Source organism: Phalangium opilio, unplaced genomic scaffold (assembly GCF_054372755.1).
Source record: "Phalangium opilio isolate 3A_F unplaced genomic scaffold, DU_Popi_V2 ptg000026l_1, whole genome shotgun sequence".
NCBI lineage: Eukaryota > Metazoa > Arthropoda > Arachnida > Opiliones > Phalangiidae > Phalangium > Phalangium opilio.
The window spans coordinates 1,460,490-1,479,748 of NW_028324157.1; the positions used below are offsets into that span (position 1 = coordinate 1,460,490).

At 36.5% G+C, this 19,259-nt stretch overlaps 2 long non-coding RNA genes across 2 annotated transcripts; one reads left to right on the forward strand and one right to left on the reverse strand.

Annotated features, from left to right (window-relative positions):
• The first annotated feature begins 10,803 nt into the window (after positions 1 to 10,803).
• LOC149691173 (uncharacterized) lies at positions 10,804 to 11,345 on the forward strand. Its single transcript, XR_016383585.1, has 2 exons — positions 10,804 to 11,030; positions 11,098 to 11,345. It is a non-coding gene; the product is annotated as an uncharacterized LOC149691173 (long non-coding RNA).
• Positions 11,346 to 15,622: 4,277 nt separating this feature from the next.
• Positions 15,623 to 16,164, reverse strand: LOC149691174 (uncharacterized). Its single transcript, XR_016383586.1, has 2 exons — positions 15,938 to 16,164; positions 15,623 to 15,870 (listed from the first exon to the last, which is right to left on the reverse strand). It is a non-coding gene; the product is annotated as an uncharacterized LOC149691174 (long non-coding RNA).
• Positions 16,165 to 19,259: the final 3,095 nt, after the last annotated feature.

The following is a 19,259-nucleotide window of genomic DNA, read 5'->3' on the forward strand; positions in this document are numbered from 1 at the left end:
AATCAAACGGAATTAATCGATACGCACCGAGGCTTAAAGTTGGCGATCACGTGCGTCTCTCTATAGCTAGTCGAGTCTTTAGAAAAACTAGCTCGGGAGGCACGTTTACTGACGAAATATTCCGCGTTGTTGACGTCATACCCAGGTCACCACCCGTCTATCGCGTAGCGGATTTAAAGGGGGAGCAAATTTTGGGTGTTTTCTACGGCGCTGAACTACAAAAAGTCTCGTTACCTGAGACTAAATTATGAACACTTCGCAAATAAACGCTCTTTTAACTTGCGACAAAAGAACGCGACCCTACTATTTAGGATGCTTCCCAGTAGATAGACTCCCAGCACATCCAAAAAGGCCCAAATTTTGCTTTATATTCAATAATGAAGCAGCTGGAGAGGCTGGAGAACATTGGATAGGGTGCTTTTCTAACAATGACACGGTAGAAATGTTTTGCACTTACGGAAAGTCGCCGCGATACTATAAAGTTAATTTAAAACGATACGGGAAACGAGTTGTTTACAATAAACAACAAATTCAACATCCATTCTTTCAACTGTGCGGTCTGCACGCCGCCATGTTTTTACCACTCCGTTGCCAGGGCGTGGCTAGAAAGACGATATTAGACGCCATCTATGACCAGAATCTTAAACTTAACGACTATGTCGCCTTATTATATTTATCTTTACATTTAAAAAAACATGTACACAGATATTGTTCGCAATAAAACAATTTTTTATTTGTCTTAATATTACATTTTATTAATCAATATCACGCCATTTATGATGTCGAGGCCTTCGTTCGTTAGATGGAACTACTGGACCGAGATTTTGAAGTTCGTCTTTCTTTTTCCGAGGTTTTTTCTGTTTTTTCTGCTTTTTCTTGTTCTTCTGTTTAGCGGAGGCCGTCTCAAACAGGTTTTCCAAGTCCGTTAAATTGTCCTCGTTTTCCTCCGCTAAATTCTCTTGTTCATCGGCGATTTCTTCTTGAAAAGCGTCGTCGGGATTTGCATAACCGACAGCTCCTTCTTCTAGCTCTCTTTTTGGCGTAAAAAATGTGTTTTGCAAACGATTTGCCAGAACTTCGGCTTGCCGTTTCACCATTTCTCCAACATAGGTCGGCCCAAATTGTTGGTAAAAATCTTCTTGTGTTGGTGTCCCCGCAGCCGTTTCGCTTTTAAAAACCTTTTGCCGAGGCTCGGTTCGTTTAGGCGTAGTAAAAGAACTGCCCGACGTGCTTGTTGTCGGTGATGACGTGGCATAGCTCGGCCATGACAATTGTTTTTTTCGCGGGGGCGTTTTAGGGGTGACCGGTAATGGCGGCGTGGTGACATTTGGCATTGCCTGTGTTACGACCTCAAATTTAGGTAAAGGAATTTGTTTCTCGATACTTAAATATTTCTTAAAAGCGTCTAAATATTTATATAATTTATCGTAGGCATTCATTGGCGATTTTAAAATATCATCAATCGCTGAATGTTCTTGGGCAGCTGTTGAAGTTACGGCGAACGCCGGTACAAGCACCATTTGTTTCATAGTTTAGCAGCTATGGCTTGGACAATTGAAGGCAAAATTGCTGCAAGCAACGTCGTAAGAAAGCCACCTGATTGCTGCAACAACAGCTTTTTTTTGCTTTTCTGCGACAAGGTACTTGATCCGAGTTGTCTAATAATTTTCTTGTACTTTGCTAGCCTTTTCTTACGGTCTTTACTCAAATAAATGCCCCGCCCTTTAAATTCTTACAAATTGTCTGAATGCTCTTTAATTGAGGCGCGCTACTATTGTTTAAGAGGGTTCGCCGTTGTTTACAGCTAGTTTGACGCAAACTCTGTAAATAAGGGACAAATTTGGCAAACTTTGCTGAGGGACGCGCTACGACGAGTCGGGAGCGTTTTCCTGATCGACGTTTAACGCGTGGGGCCATTATTCAAATGACAATTAAATTTAATCGACATACACATACATAGGCGCCTCGTGAGGTAGAACACGCGATCTTAATCGTAAATTTTCCGGAGTTTCTTGTTTTAAATCAATTAACAAATAGCTATAGGGTTCTCTAGTGGCTAGTCTGTACGCGTCCGTAATACGCTTCGGGTTATCTGGACTTATTTGTTGCGCTAAATATCTAGTAGAGGCAACATCTCGAGGATTTTTCATTATTATAAAAAAGGAAGAGTTTTGAGAAATTATCCGCGATTGGCTACCCTTGGGAAACAGTTGTTGAGTAATAATAATGACCGTATACCCTAAATGATGCGACGTCACGCACACTAAATCGGCAATATGAGTTTGCTTAAATAATTGACTAGCTAAATCGTCCAGTATCAAGTAGGAGTCGCGATGAGTTTCCCAAAAATCCGGATCGGCCGTTGGCAAGCCTTGAATAAATTGAATTCCCGGAATCAATTGTTTCAATTTTTCGTAGTTTGGGTGCCAGGCCGCGTAGCAATAAATAACCTGTTTATGCGGCGGGTCGAACATAAGTTGATGATTTTGCAATAAGTTACTTAAAAGAAAACTCTTCCCCGCTTGCGTTGGCCCCACGATTAGTAACTGGGCGGGTGTTTGGAACTTTAAAGAATGCGAGACTGACTCGGCTGGATTCATCTTGATTATTTTTTGATTGTATTTTAATTAACAGTTTATATATATATATATATATATAAACAAAAATACAATTAACCCAAAACCCAAAGAACCTTAATAAATACAAATTAGAAAATATTTAAACAATATAAACGAAACCCTTTTACCCAAAAAAACATTCCCCTATTAAGTAATTGTTTTTTTTAAAAAAAGTTTCCCTTCAAATTCCAGACAACGCTGGCGGAAGCGTTGGGCGTTGAGGAGGTTAAAGTTGACGCGCGACTCGGAGGGTAGTAGGATGTAAACACGCACTACAGTAGCAAACACGACGGATGGATGCGCACGCGCACTTTTTCGGTTCCCGACCGCTCTTCGTTGGTGGTTGGGCATGTCTGAACCAGATGGTCGCAAACATCCGTGCCCTCGCTGGTCGGGAAGTCGGGACACCCCTGACGCAGTGGTTTGTTGTTGCACGGTTTTTTGGAAACCATCGCGCACGATGGACTGTGCTTGCGATGCTCCCTGGATGGACTGTGCTTGCGATGCTCCCTGGATGGACTGTGCTTGCGATGCTCCCTGGATGGACTGTCCGTGCAACGCCACTGATACAAGGTGATGCCGCAAAAGGCGCAGCGCGTCGTCTGTGTTTCTACATCTGCAAGATAGAAACCGTCTTTGGCCAGGGCTTCGATGGGAACGCAAGATTCCCACAAGCCCTCGAAAGTATGTCTTCGCCTAGCCTCGTAATTCATGCGCGAGAGATGTTGAAGCGGATGCTGACTCTTTAAAACCGTACGGTCGACTGGTTGTCAAATCGGCGTTCAACAATCTCTTATTCGAGGTTTGGCGAAATCTTTTGGTGATTTTAACGGCCTCGTATCAATTCGTAATAATTGTTGATAAAGATGCTGCGAATCTTACCAGTATTTAACGCCATGCGACCCCAAAGAGAATTTAAATTAATTTTTGCGATATTACGCAGGGAAGGATTTGATTGAATATCCGTCACGGTCAGAGAAAGCTTTTCATTCTTGTTTATATCAGCGATATACGCCTCTTTTTGCAGAGGCGTTTGCGCGTGAGCGGGAAATCCGGAATTCTTCACTTTCAAGGCGATAAAATCAGTCATGTACTGGGCGAAGAAATATTCCGTTTTTGGATAATGGTATACCTCGAATATATCGAGGAGTTTATAACCATGCTCCATAGCGGCATAGACTTCTACCGTTGGCCAGACTGATTCGAAAGCCCGTTCATTGACAGTGTGATCGCAGATTTCCGCTCGCAATTCTAGACACGTGCGACAGAGGGCGTAGGCTAATTTACCACCGCTGCGAAAGGGAATTAAGGGGATGTGGAGATCCTGAGGGGCCAGCAGACGACAACTCATAACGCCAAAATACCACCCTGGCGATTTGTCAAAATCTCTGTTATAGATTATGGGGTGGCCGCTAGGGTACGGACAATCGCGACAAACTTTCGGGTACAAAGAAATAATATCCTTGTAGAAAATTCTCTCCTCATCTTGCACGTGGCAGTTAAGAACAAAATTTTCCGTTCGTCCCCCATAGAGAGCGCTACGGGCTGATATTTGAGGTCGAAAAGTTAAACTTTTGCAGAAAGCCTTTGCTTCGGCGTTTTCTTTTAAAAGCTTTGCAAATTGACACTCAAAGATGGAAGTGTATTCATAACCGACCATCTTCTCTTTAATAAACAGCTCTCTATCTAGAGTCCGCTCGTACAGAAATCTGTTGCTGGCTTTGAGTTGGGTATTGTAGGCATTAAGTTTTTGACATGGACAACCGTGAAAGTAGCAACCGTGGAAATCGTAGATTTTGGGCGGAGTTTCGCTATAGCCGTCGACTAAATAGCGACCCACCCTATATTCACCCCCATAGCTTAAAGCCGTTCGCAATTTTATATTTTCCGTTTTCTCCACCCAAGCGAGATATTTTAAGCTAATCTGACTGTGATTAAATTTTGCGTTATAGCCGTTAGAAGGAACAATACCCATGCTGTAAGGTTTATAGTAATTGTTAAGATAGATAGTGGTTAAAGCACCCGCCAAAGTAATATTTTTTAAGCAAAAAGGGTCTAATTTTGTTAGATCTACGTAAATTTTTCTAAAAGCTTCGACGCCTTGTCTTAGGACTTTGACGTCTTGAATGCAATATTTAATAAGCTCCTCTTTGATGTTGTAAATAGATCCTTCCATTGACGCGTACCAAGTTTGAAAATCTCGATAATCATTGGCTTTCATTTGAGCTACGTTAAAGTACGAAGCTTCAGGGATGACGCCAATGTAATTGAGATTTTCTTCGGTATGAAAATCAAATGGAAAGAATCCCTTCGCCACATCGCCGAGGTTAAACATGCTGGTGAAATTACGCAGAGGTTGACTAATGTAATTAAAGCTATCGAGGAATCTAATTTGAGGTCCCTCGAGATGAATCATCAGAATTTTACTGCCGTCAAAGATAACGGCAGGGGTGACGTGTCTATGAACTAGAGCGTTAAGAATTAAGAAGTTATCGAAAGCTTTCGCGTAATGAGCTACGACTTGCGTGTTAGTAAAGTGCGGTTGGTACGTTTTACGTTTTTGTCCAGTCAAAACTACCTGCTCGACGCTAAATAAATAATTTAAAAATTGCTCGACGCAATTGGCGCCGTAAAAAATTTTGGTTTCAAAGCCAGTTTCAGTCTGCACGTCGCAAACTAGTAAAATAGGGACGTGGATATTATTTCTAAGAATAGTCTCAATGTCGTAATAAATAAACCGCGAGGCTTTCATTTTGGTTTCCAAAGGCATAACAAAATGTTCACCTGGCGGATGGACTATTTTACATTGAGAGCATTCGGGATTGCAGTCGTGCTCGTCACCCATCAGTCGCCCACATTCTAAACATCGTTTTTGACTCGCGCAGGTGCCATTAAGTAAATGAGTTTCGTAGCAGGGGCCCGGGAAAAAGTAGCGGTGGCATTCGCCGCAACGTTTTAAAACATCCTCGTTGGTTAAATGAAAAGCTTCTCCTTGGCAACGGAAACAGATATAGGGTTTCGTATCCTCGGGGCATTTATGCTCTTTTAACAGTTCGTATTTGTAAAAAGATTTTAAGCATAAATCGCAAGAAATACAACCCCCCATCATGCCGTGCCAAGTTTTTGCCGGGTGGATATGGTCGCCAATTTTTAAGAGATAGATAAATTTAGGAGCTTGGGGTCCTTTGAAAAATATGGTAAAATTATTCGCAGCATCAACTATCACGATCCTATAATGGGGAGCTAAATAATTTTGAAATTTTTGAATATCTTCTAGAGTAACGAAACCTTCGGGGACTCCGGCTTTTCTGTGCAAGATTTTCGCAATATTACCTTGAAGGGTGCTATTGCGTTTCAGTTTGAGGAAATTTTCTAGGTTAAAGGGCGGACCTTGCTTATTTTGTTGATAAAATTGGCGATCGGCCAGCTCTTTACCCAGAACTAAACTCCGAGCAAAACAAAGGTTATCATTATTCTCCATAAAAATAAACTGGTTATTTTGTTTTACAAAATATTCCAAATTAACCAAAGTTCTATTTTTAATGGATTTATAATAAGTTCCTATATTCGCATCGAGGTTTAAAAAAATTATGTCAAACTGAAAATCTTCCCCATTAAAGACAAAGTCCCATAGCGAATATACAGTAAAGCAGACGACATTTTACATCCAATAAGGATAAATCTTGGACACATGGAAATCAGTCAATGGGGAAAAGATCAGGAAATGAAGTCTACGCTTCAGCTGTTTACCGTATATTCTGATAGCTACATTCACAACTGGTTTGCAGTGTAAACACTATCGTCTCGTCTCACCTCAACAATATTCTTAGTTTGCCAACATGAATGTTAACGTTAAATAACACCAAAGCTAAATTGTAGCTAGACGCACTAATCTATATCAAAGTCCTGACTGACTGACTGACTGACTGACTGACAGACTGACTGATAATCAACGCCCAGCCCAAACCGCTTGCCCTAGAAGGCTGAAAATTTGCAGGAACGTTACTTATAAGTAGTAGGCGCGTACTAAGAAAGATTTTTCCAATCCGCTGCCATCTTAAAAAATGGCGCCCGGAAATGTAAAAAATATTCTCTATGCAATTAAGTACGCGCGTTTCAACCGATTTCACAAATATTTAGTACACTGGTTTGCTTTAACCTTAAGACGGGCTGAATGGTCTTTCGGGTTCGATTTTTCGCCATCTTTTAAAATGGCGCCCAGAAATGTAAGAAAATATTCTCTATACAATAAAGTCCGCGCGTTTCAACCGATTTCACAAATATTTAGTACAATGGTTTCCTTTAACCCATAGACGGGCTGAATGGTATTTTGGGATCGATTTGTTGCCATCTTTTTAAATGGCGGCCAAAAACTTATAAACCCTTCTTTATGGAATAATGTCCGCGTGAAAAGTAATAAAAAAAGTATCCCGACGGGCTGACGGACTGTGCCGAGTGCCTTCGCTCCTAGGGTGCTACAAAAATATTAGTCATCAGTAAAATCTACACATTCTTTATATCATTTTAGATGGAAGTTCTTATTACACGCGAGCGACGCCGCGGGTAACGGCTAGTAGTCAATACGCACCATAAAGAGAATAAAAAGTCTGTAGCTACTACCCGTTTACCATTAGCCCTTTTACTATTCTAATTGCCACCATGATCTTTTCTTCTATTATAAAACCTTAACCTTATTATTTAATAGTGTATTTAACTTTCGGCTCACTCTGAACCGTTGATGTCTCTTCATTTCAGACACGAAAATCAAAGCCCAAAGTTTACTTCACCTCAGGCCTCAATTATTTACTCTTTGTTTCACTAAGCCTATTGCGGATGATACTTAATATACCCGCCAGAGTCTAGGTCTTTGTTTTCTTCATGAAATCACTAAACCAAGGATTATTGTATATACAGATGTAGTATAGCTTAAGTAATATATAAACAGCCATTTCAAATAACAATATTAAAAAAATCTTTGGAATATCAAAATGAAACAGAGCTTTAAAGCTACAAAAGTACTAAATGCATCATAATTACGAAAAATATTCCACATACTCACTTTATATTAAGGATAAAGGGAATATTAAGGTTCTGTATGATTTCTTAACACATCAACACAAGGCTAACTGCTAACGCGACGCATTAGTGTAACAATGGACGGACACACAAGTAGTATAGAGCCACACTTCCTACCTCCGTAGGTGTAGAATGTAGGTGTAGAGTGTAGGTGTAGAATTTCAAGGTCACCCTCTGCCACGCCCACTTGGGAAACTCGCGCGCGCCCCCTGGAAAACTCGCGCGCGCCCCTTGGCGCGCCATCTCGCGGCAGCGCGCCCCCTCGCGGGAAAACCCGCGCGCTCCCTCGCGGGAAAACTCGCGCGCGCCCCCTGGCGGCTGCGCCCCCTCGCGGGAAAACATTGCGCGGGTATCTGGCAGTCCTGTCTACAACTGTCTCTGTGACGTCATTGGCGGTAAAATCTACAACTGTATTTGTGACGTCATTGATAAGAGACGAGAATTTATTAAACGTACATGGCCAAGGGTTAATGATAGGCTGAAAGTTGCGCAATCCATTGTAATATTTAGGTTGACTCAAAATTTTAACCTTTTTTCAAGGAGTTTATTTTGATTATGGTATTGTTTTTAATGGTAATTAAAAGTCAGTCTCTTCTACAACTGTGACGTCATAGATAAGAGACGATAAAAACTTTAAACGTACATTGCCAAGGCTTAAATCTTCTACAATTGTATCTGTGACGTCATTGATAAGAGACGAATGGAAGCTTTAAACGTACATTGCCAAGGGTTAAATCTTCTACAATTGTAGCTGTGACGTCATTGATAAGAGATGATACGGGTGTAGAGTTACGCTTACAAAAGGAACAAAGATTTGTCAGCCCAAACGGAATCAAATACCAGTACTTAGTTTCAAAATACAATCACAGAAAAGTAAGCGTGTGAAAATACTCTCCTTTCAAATCTATCGCATTCAAAACAATACACATTTAATTTTCTATTAGAATGGTACTAAAGCCAAGGTGGAGGCCGAGGCTACCCCGTTTACAGGTCAACACCAAATGCCAGGACTCGTCCTAACGTGTCTAAACCTAACCGCTTAGATCCATTAACGGCTGAAGAAAGTCGCAGAGACCCTTGTAAATCTTTGATAGATAAACTACAGTCAGTCAGAGTTGCGGGTGAAAACTATAGCCATAAAGTGCCGTACCCCAACAACTTATTACGTAAGATGGTGAGAAGAAATTCCCCCCACAGAATTTGTATAAGTCTTAGACGTCGATATGATGCCCAACTATAACCTCCACGAAATGTTCCTGGAGTATGCCTGAGAAAATAGACTCCTTCAAAACTAAGTTAATCTATACTTGATATTCAAGTAATCTCATCTGTATAAAATGTACAAACAACAGCTTCAAAACTAAGTTAATCAATACTTGATATTCAAGTAATCTCAATGCTGTTTCTTCTACAATTGTAGTTGTGACGTCATTGATAAGAGACGAATGGAATCTTTGAACGTGCATTGCCAAGGGTTAAATCTTCTACAATTGTAGCTGTGACGTCATTGATAAGAGATGATACGGGTGTAGAGTTACGCTTACAAAAGGAACAAAGATTTGTCAGCCCAAACGGAATCAAATACCAGTACTTAGTTTCAAAATACAATCACAGAAAAGTAAGCGTGTGTAAATACTCTCCTTTCAAATCTGGCGTATTCAAAGCAATTCACGTCTAATTTTCTATTAGAATGGTACTAAAGCCAAGGTGGAGGCCGAGGCTACCCCGTTTACAGGTCAACACCAAATGCCAGGACTCGTCCTAACGTGTCTAAACCTAACCTACCTCCAAGTTATAACGAAGTTATCACTGATTCAAAATAAATCACCGATAGGTTAGTAATGGTTTGAAAGCAATTACCTATACTAAACCAGACTATTTTGGTAAAGATGTCGTACTTGCAATGGTTTAATAGTAGCAAAATTTCTTCCAACATATAAATGTTTAAGGGATTTGTTTTTTCCAGCTCAATCGGCATCGAAATCTGAAAGGACTCGACTTTAATTTGAGCTGTTAGATTGTCATACCTTTTGAAATAACTAGTTTTTCAGGCATTTTCCTCCTGTCGTATGTTTATATTTATTACCAACGTTCCAATCAAGGTACTAGAACCTATTTTGTTATTCCCTATTGAGGACTGATACGGGTGTAGAGTTATACTTACAAAAGGAACAAAGATTTGACAGCTCAAACGGAATCAAATACCAGTACTTAGTTTCAAAATACAATCACAGAAAAGTAAGCGTGTGTAAATACTCTCCTTTCAAATCATTCGTATTCAAAACAATTCACATCTAATTTTTCTATTAGTATCGTACTAAAGTCAACGTTAGAGGCAGAGGCTACCCCGTTTACAGGCCAACACCAAACGCCAGGACTCGTCCTAACGTGTCTAAACCTAACCTACCTCCAAGTTATAACGTTATTACGTAAGGTGGCGAGAAGAAATTCCACCACAGAATTTGTATTAGTCTTAGACGTCGATATGATGCCCAACTATAACCTCCACGAAATGTTCCTGGAGTATGCCTGAGAAAATAGGCTCTTTCTCGAATCTCGAAAAGATGATAAAACTGTTTACGTTGTACCCGCATTCGAAATGAAAGAAATAGCCCAAATACCCAAGGATAAAACGGACAACGTTTGGAAATGATGGGCGCCTACCTCTTTTACATCGAGCTTTGTTGGAAATGTCAGAAACATATTGACTACGAAGCCTGGTATAGAGAACCAATGACTAATAAGTTAGCTGTCATTTTTGAAGTCTTGTGGAGAGATCCTTGGGAACCTTCTTCTTCTTCAGCAGAAATTCAGCGCCTTATCATGATGAAAGGTTTAGACAATATGACTTTAATTTAAAAGTCAAGTAAGACCAAGATACCACCGTGTGTAGAAAGAAGAAACCATCGATAACTAACCCATTGATTGATATCTTTGTAGGTTTGCGAATTACACGTTGTAAGATACTAATTTTCAGTTTTAAATAACGCTTTTTGTCATCCATTATGGCCTGAAAATGGCCAACTCATTCCATAAAGAAAAGGATACCGATCAAGAAAAGAGCCGTATCTTATTTCGACAGTTCAAAACTGAACTAAAGGAAAAAAATATCCAGACTCCTCCAGGAGGTGCTACTGATCTCGAAGCTTCCATTTACATGAAAAACAAAGAAGTAATTTATCAGGTTAGTTTTAAAGAGTAAGTAAAAAGAAAATCAAATCTACCTTCCATTGTGTATAAAAACACTGGTCCCGGAAGCTTTGGAACAGATTTTGGCTGTTATGAAAAAACTGTCTCCATTGAGGAACTCTATTTAGATAATATAGGAGTTAAATGGTGTATATTCGTACAAGTTATTCTTATAATGACGTTATTTAATGTAAAGATTTGTATTTTAAAATAGGGATTTTGCTCATAAACTTGCATTGGTTTTGATAAGTAATCCAAATGTACCTTTTCATACTTTGGACCTATCAAATAACCTAAAAGAAGATAAAGGTAATATATTTACTAACGAAAAAAGAAATATCAAAGACAAATAAATAACAACAATAGCTCTTCATTGTATTTCTTAATGAAATATCTCTTGTCAATTAATTGTAAAGAAAAACAGAAAATAAATGTTACCAATAAACATTGTGGTGAACTTTTTATGAGGATATTATTTCTGCATTTTTCATAATAGCGCTGAACTGCCTATCTGTACGAGGTTGAATTCAGGGTTCGTACAAACCTGGGAAACTGGGAAAACTTTCAAAAATTCAGTGTTTTTTCTTCTTGGCGGTCTAGTGTAAACATGTTTTACTGTGCTTTGGTGTGTTTTATTGTAGTTTTGTTGTGGTATAGTGTAGTTTTAGAGTGTTTTATTGTACTTTTATTGTAGTTTTATTGTACCTTAGTGTATTTTTTTGTGTTTTACTGTGTTTTATTGTAGTTTTTTTGTATTTTATTGTAGTTTTATTGTACTTTTAGTGTATTTTATTGTGTTTTATTGTACCTTAGTGTATTTTATTATGGTATAGTGTAGTTTTAGAGAGTTTTATTGTACTTTTATTGTACTTTTAGTGTGTTTTACTGTGTTTTGATTTGGTTTTATTGCGTTTTACTGTGTTATGGTGTGTTTTTATTGTAGTTTTAGTGTATTTCAGTGTATTTTGTTGTAATTTAAGTTATTTGTCATAAATTCACAAAGTTTCTGTAAGACTCAATATCATATTGAACATAATAATACGTGGAACAAAGTATTTAGTTTATTTAGTTTATTATTAGTTTATTTAGTTTATTATTATTATTAGTTTATTATTATTATTAGTTTATTTAGTTTATTATTATTATTTAGTTTATTATTATTATTAGTTTATTTAGTTCATTATTAGTTTATTATTATTAGTTTATTTAGTTTATTATTATTATTTATATATATTGTGCATTTATAACATTAAAGTAAAACGAAATAAATTTCCTTACCTACATCCCCAATATAACTCCAAAATTATTATGATATTTTTCGTTTGAATCAACTAACCATTCCACGAACATCTGTCACGACAAAACGGAAACAGTAGGTGTACCATTTTTGAACGCTTTTCTCCCAATACCAGTTCAGTATAAATCTCTTCAACTAGAAAGTGTATTTTATTGTCCTTTTCGTGTATTTTATTATGGTATAGTGTACTTTTAGGTTGTTTTATTGTACTTTTAGTGTATTTTATTGTGTTTTACTGTATTTTAATGTAGTTTTATTGCAATTTTAGTGTATTCTATTGTGTTTTACTGTGTTTTGTTGTAGTTTTATTGTACCTTAACGTATTTTATTATGGTATAGTGTACTTTTTGTGTATTTATTGTGTTTTACTGTATTTTATTGTAGTTTTATTGCAATTTTAGTGTATTCTATTGTGTTTTACTGTGTTTTGTTGTAGTTTTATTGTACCTTAATGTATTTTATTATGGTATAGTGTACTTTTAGTGTATTTTATTGTACTTTTAGTGTATTTTATTTTGTTTTACTGTATTTTATTGTAGTTTTATTGTAATTTTAGTGTATTCTATTGTGTTTTACTGTGTTTTGTTGTAGTTTTATTGTACCTTAATGTATTTTATTGTAATTTTAGTGTATTTTATTATGGTGTAGTTTAGTTTTAGAGTGTTTTATTGTACTTTTAGTGTATTTTATTGTGTTTTACTGTGTTTTACTGTAGTTTTATTGTACCTTAGTGTATTTTATTATGGTATAGTGTACTTTTAGAGTGTTTTATTGTACTTTTAGTGTATTTTATTGTGTTTTAAGCAATATGGTTTTTGTTGGGGCATGCAAAAACATTTTCTAATTTAAAATAGTCTTTTACAACGTGATTACCGTGACACCAATCGGGAATATTGTGCGGTAATTGTGAGGGGCGCGTCATAACATAATTGTACTGTAGAAATGAAAGTTTATAATGTGCTTTAACTCGAAAACCTCTTGTGCCGAAAGATAGTTTAAAATGTTTGAATCGAGACACTCACCGGTTGCAGCGAGTGATTCTTCCAGTTCAGTAGCGATATGAGTTGGTAAACAACCCGAATAAAGATCATGCCGAGAAGCGAGTTCATACTCGTATAGTATATTAAAAGTTTCGCGCAACGCTACTTTAGCCAAGGTATACAGAGAAGGTATGTTCGATAAAGACATGACTAACAGTTGTTTTTATAAAGCGAAAACAAGGTTGGTTGATGTCAAAGATAATTTGAAATATACGTATGACGTCAAGGTTATCCGTGATAAAAATATATTTTTATCACGGTATAGGCGCTATATTATTCACCTTGAGGTATAGAGAACCAACCTATTCGTTATACGTATATTTCAAATTACCTTTGACGCCAACCTTGTTTTCGCTTTATAAAAACACCTGTTAGTTATAACGGAGCAAAATATAACACGGTATAGGCGCTATATTATTCACCTTCAGGTATAACGAAGCCTCGGATCCTAGCTAGCTTAATAGTATTTTATTGAACGAAGTCTATAACCAGCAACTGTTGGAAGAATCACTCGCTGCAACCGGTGAGTGTCTCGATTCAAACATTTTAAACTATCTTTCGGCACAAGAGGTTTTCGAGTTAAAGCACATTATAAACTTTCATTTCTACAGTACAATTATGTTATGACGCGCCCCTCACAATTACCGCACAATATTCCCGATTGGTGTCACGGTAATCACGTTGTAAAAGACTATTTTAAATTAGAAAATGTTTTTGCATGCCCCAACAAAAACCATATTGCTTAAAACACAATAAAATACACTAAAAGTACAATAAAACACTCTAAAAGTACACTATACCATAATAAAATACACTAAGGTACAATAAAACTACAGTAAAACACAGTAAAACACAATAAAATACACTAAAAGTACAATAAAACACTCTAAAACTAAACTACACCATAATAAAATACACTAAAATTACAATAAAATACATTAAGGTACAATAAAACTACAACAAAACACAGTAAAACACAATAGAAAACACTAAAATTACAATAAAACTACAATAAAATACAGTAAAACACAATAAAATACACTAAAAGTACAATAAAATACACTAAAAGTACACTATACCATAATAAAATACATTAAGGTACAATAAAACTACAACAAAACACAGTAAAACACAATAGAATACACTAAAATTGCAATAAAACTACAATAAAATACAGTAAAACACAATAAAATACACAAAAAGTACACTATACCATAATAAAATACATTAAGGTACAATAAAACTACAACAAAACACAGTAAAACACAATAGAATACACTAAAATTGCAATAAAACTACATTAAAATACAGTAAAACACAATAAAATACACTAAAAGTACAATAAAACACACTAAAAGTACAATAAAACACACTAAAAGTACACTATACCATAATAAAATACACGAAAAGGACAATAAAATACACTTTCTAGTTGAAGAGATTTATACTGAACTGGTATTGGGAGAAAAGCGTTCAAAAATGGTACACCTACTGTTTCCGTTTTGTCGTGACAGATGTTCGTGGAATGGTTAGTTGATTCAAACGAAAAATATCATAATAATTTTGGAGTTATATTGGGGATGTAGGTAAGGAAATTTATTTCGTTTTACTTTAATGTTATAAATGCACAATATATATAAATAATAATAATAAACTAAATAAACTAATAATAATAAACTAATAATGAACTAAATAAACTAATAATAATAATAAACTAAATAATAATAATAAACTAAATAAACTAATAATAATAATAAACTAATAATAATAATAAACTAAATAAACTAATAATAAACTAAATAAACTAAATACTTTGTTCCACGTATTATTATGTTCAATATGATATTGAGTCTTACAGAAACTTTGTGAATTTATGACAAATAACTTAAATTACAACAAGATACACTGAAATACACTAAAACTACAATAAAAACACACCATAACACAGTAAAACGCAATAAAACCAAATCAAAACACAGTAAAACACACTAAAAGTACAATAAAAGTACAATAAAACTCTCTAAAACTACACTATACCATAATAAAATACACTAAGGTACAATAAAACACAATAAAATACACTAAAAGTACAATAAAACTACAATAAAATACAAAAAAACTACAATAAAACACAGTAAAACACAAAAAAATACACTAAGGTACAATAAAACTACAATAAAAGTACAATAAAACACTCTAAAACTACACTATACCACAACAAAACTACAATAAAACACACCAAAGCACAGTAAAACATGTTTACACTAGACCGCCAAGAAGAAAAAACACTGAATTTTTGAAAGTTTTCCCAGTTTCCCAGGTTTGTACGAACCCTGAATTCAACCTCGTACAGATAGGCAGTTCAGCGCTATTATGAAAAATGCAGAAATAATATCCTCATAAAAAGTTCACCACAATGTTTATTGGTAACATTTATTTTCTGTTTTTCTTTACAATTAATTGACAAGAGATATTTCATTAAGAAATACAATGAAGAGCTATTGTTGTTATTTATTTGTCTTTGATATTTCTTTTTTCGTTAGTAAATATATTACCTTTATCTTCTTTTAGGTTATTTGATAGGTCCAAAGTATGAAAAGGTACATTTGGATTACTTATCAAAACCAATGCAAGTTTATGAGCAAAATCCCTATTTTAAAATACAAATCTTTACATTAAATAACGTCATTATAAGAATAACTTGTACGAATATACACCATTTAACTCCTATATTATCTAAATAGAGTTCCTCAATGGAGACAGTTTTTTCATAACAGCCAAAATCTGTTCCAAAGCTTCCGGGACCAGTGTTTTTATACACAATGGAAGGTAGATTTGATTTTCTTTTTACTTACTCTTTAAAACTAACCTGATAAATTACTTCTTTGTTTTTCATGTAAATGGAAGCTTCGAGATCAGTAGCACCTCCTGGAGGAGTCTGGATATTTTTTTCCTTTAGTTCAGTTTTGAACTGTCGAAATAAGATACGGCTCTTTTCTTGATCGGTATCCTTTTCTTTATGGAATGAGTTGGCCATTTTCAGGCCATAATGGATGACAAAAAGCGTTATTTAAAACTGAAAATTAGTATCTTACAACGTGTAATTCGCAAACCTACAAAGATATCAATCAATGGGTTAGTTATCGATGGTTTCTTCTTTCTACACACGGTGGTATCTTGGTCTTACTTGACTTTTAAATTAAAGTCATATTGTCTAAACCTTTCATCATGATAAGGCGCTGAATTTCTGCTGAAGAAGAAGAAGGTTCCCAAGGATCTCTCCACAAGACTTCAAAAATGACAGCTAACTTATTAGTCATTGGTTCTCTATACCAGGCTTCGTAGTCAATATGTTTCTGACATTTCCAACAAAGCTCGATGTAAAAGAGGTGGGCGCCCATCATTTCCAAACGTTGTCCGTTTTATCCTTGGGTATTTGGGCTATTTCTTTCATTTCGAATGCGGGTACAACGTAAACAGTTTTATCATCTTTTCGAGATTCGAGAAAGAGCCTATTTTCTCAGGCATACTCCAGGAACATTTCGTGGAGGTTATAGTTGGGCATCATATCGACGTCTAAGACTAATACAAATTCTGTGGTGGAATTTCTTCTCGCCACCTTACGTAATAACGTTATAACTTGGAGGTAGGTTAGGTTTAGACACGTTAGGACGAGTCCTGGCGTTTGGTGTTGGCCTGTAAACGGGGTAGCCTCTGCCTCTAACGTTGACTTTAGTACGATACTAATAGAAAAATTAGATGTGAATTGTTTTGAATACGAATGATTTGAAAGGAGAGTATTTACACACGCTTACTTTTCTGTGATTGTATTTTGAAACTAAGTACTGGTATTTGATTCCGTTTGAGCTGTCAAATCTTTGTTCCTTTTGTAATTATAACTCTACACCCGTATCAGTCCTCAATAGGGAATAACAAAATAGGTTCTAGTACCTTGATTGGAACGTTGGTAATAAATATAAACATACGACAGGAGGAAAATGCCTGAAAAACTAGTTATTTCAAAAGGTATGACAATCTAACAGCTCAAATTAAAGTCGAGTCCTTTCAGATTTCGATGCCGATTGAGCTGGAAAAAACAAATCCCTTAAACATTTATATGTTGGAAGAAATTTTGCTACTATTAAACCATTGCAAGTACGACATCTTTACCAAAATAGTCTGGTTTAGTATAGGTAATTGCTTTCAAACCATTACTAACCTATCGGTGATTTATTTTGAATCAGTGATAACTTCGTTATAACTTGGAGGTAGGTTAGGTTTAGACACGTTAGGACGAGTCCTGGCATTTGGTGTTGACCTGTAAACGGGGTAGCCTCGGCCTCCACCTTGGCTTTAGTACCATTCTAATAGAAAATTAGACGTGAATTGCTTTGAATACGCCAGATTTGAAAGGAGAGTATTTACACACGCTTACTTTTCTGTGATTGTATTTTGAAACTAAGTACTGGTATTTGATTCCGTTTGGGCTGACAAATCTTTGTTCCTTTTGTAAGCGTAACTCTACACCCGTATCATCTCTTATCAATGACGTCACAGCTACAATTGTAGAAGATTTAACCCTTGGCAATGCACGTTCAAAGATTCCATTCGTCTCTTATCAATGACGTCACAACTACAATTGTAGAAGAAACAGCATTGAGATTACTTGAATATCAAGTATTGATTAACTTAGTTTTGAAGCTGTTGTTTGTACATTTTATACAGATGAGATTACTTGAATATCAAGTATAGATTAACTTAGTTTTGAAGGAGTCTATTTTCTCAGGCATACTCCAGGAACATTTCGTGGAGGTTATAGTTGGGCATCATATCGACGTCTAAGACTTATACAAATTCTGTGGGGGGAATTTCTTCTCACCATCTTACGTAATAAGTTGTTGGGGTACGGCACTTTATGGCTATAGTTTTCACCCGCAACTCTGACTGACTGTAGTTTATCTATCAAAGATTTACAAGGGTCTCTGCGACTTTCTTCAGCCGTTAATGGATCTAAGCGGTTAGGTTTAGACACGTTAGGACGAGTCCTGGCATTTGGTGTTGACCTGTAAACGGGGTAGCCTCGGCCTCCACCTTGGCTTTAGTACCATTCTAATAGAAAATTAAATGTGTATTGTTTTGAATGCGATAGATTTGAAAGGAGAGTATTTTCACACGCTTACTTTTCTGTGATTGTGTTTTGAAACTAAGTACTGGTATTTGATTCCGTTTGGGCTGACAAATCTTTGTTCCTTTTGTAAGCGTAACTCTACACCCGTATCATCTCTTATCAATGACGTCACAGCTACAATTGTAGAAGATTTAACCCTTGGCAATGTACGTTTAAAGCTTCCATTCGTCTCTTATCAATGATGTCACAGATACAATTGTAGAAGATTTAAGCCTTGGCAATGTACGTTTAAAGTTTTTATCGTCTCTTATCTATGACGTCACAGTTGTAGAAGAGACTGACTTTTAATTACCATTAAAAACAATACCATAATCAAAATAAACTCCTTGAAAAAAGGTTAAAATTTTGAGTCAACCTAAATATTACAATGGATTGCGCAACTTTCAGCCTATCATTAACCCTTGGCCATGTACGTTTAATAAATTCTCGTCTCTTATCAATGACGTCACAAATACAGTTGTAGATTTTACCGCCAATGACGTCACAGAGACAGTTGTAGACAGGACTGCCAGATACCCGCGCAATGTTTTCCCGCGAGGGGGCGCAGCCGCCAGGGGGCGCGCGCGAGTTTTCCCGCGAGGGGGCGCGCGGGTTTTCCCGCGAGGGGGCGCGCCAGGGGGCGCGCGCGAGTTTTCCAGGGGGCGCGCGCGAGTTTTCCAAGTGGGCGTGGCAGAGGGTGACCTTGAAATTCTACACCTACACTCTACACCTACATTCTACACCTACGGAGGTAGGAAGTGTGGCTCTATACTACTCACACACAGACAAAAACATAGACTGCTTTTTAACTCTTTCCGTATTAATTTTGAGTTGAGAAACAAGATTATCTTTAATATTTAAATAAATATAAT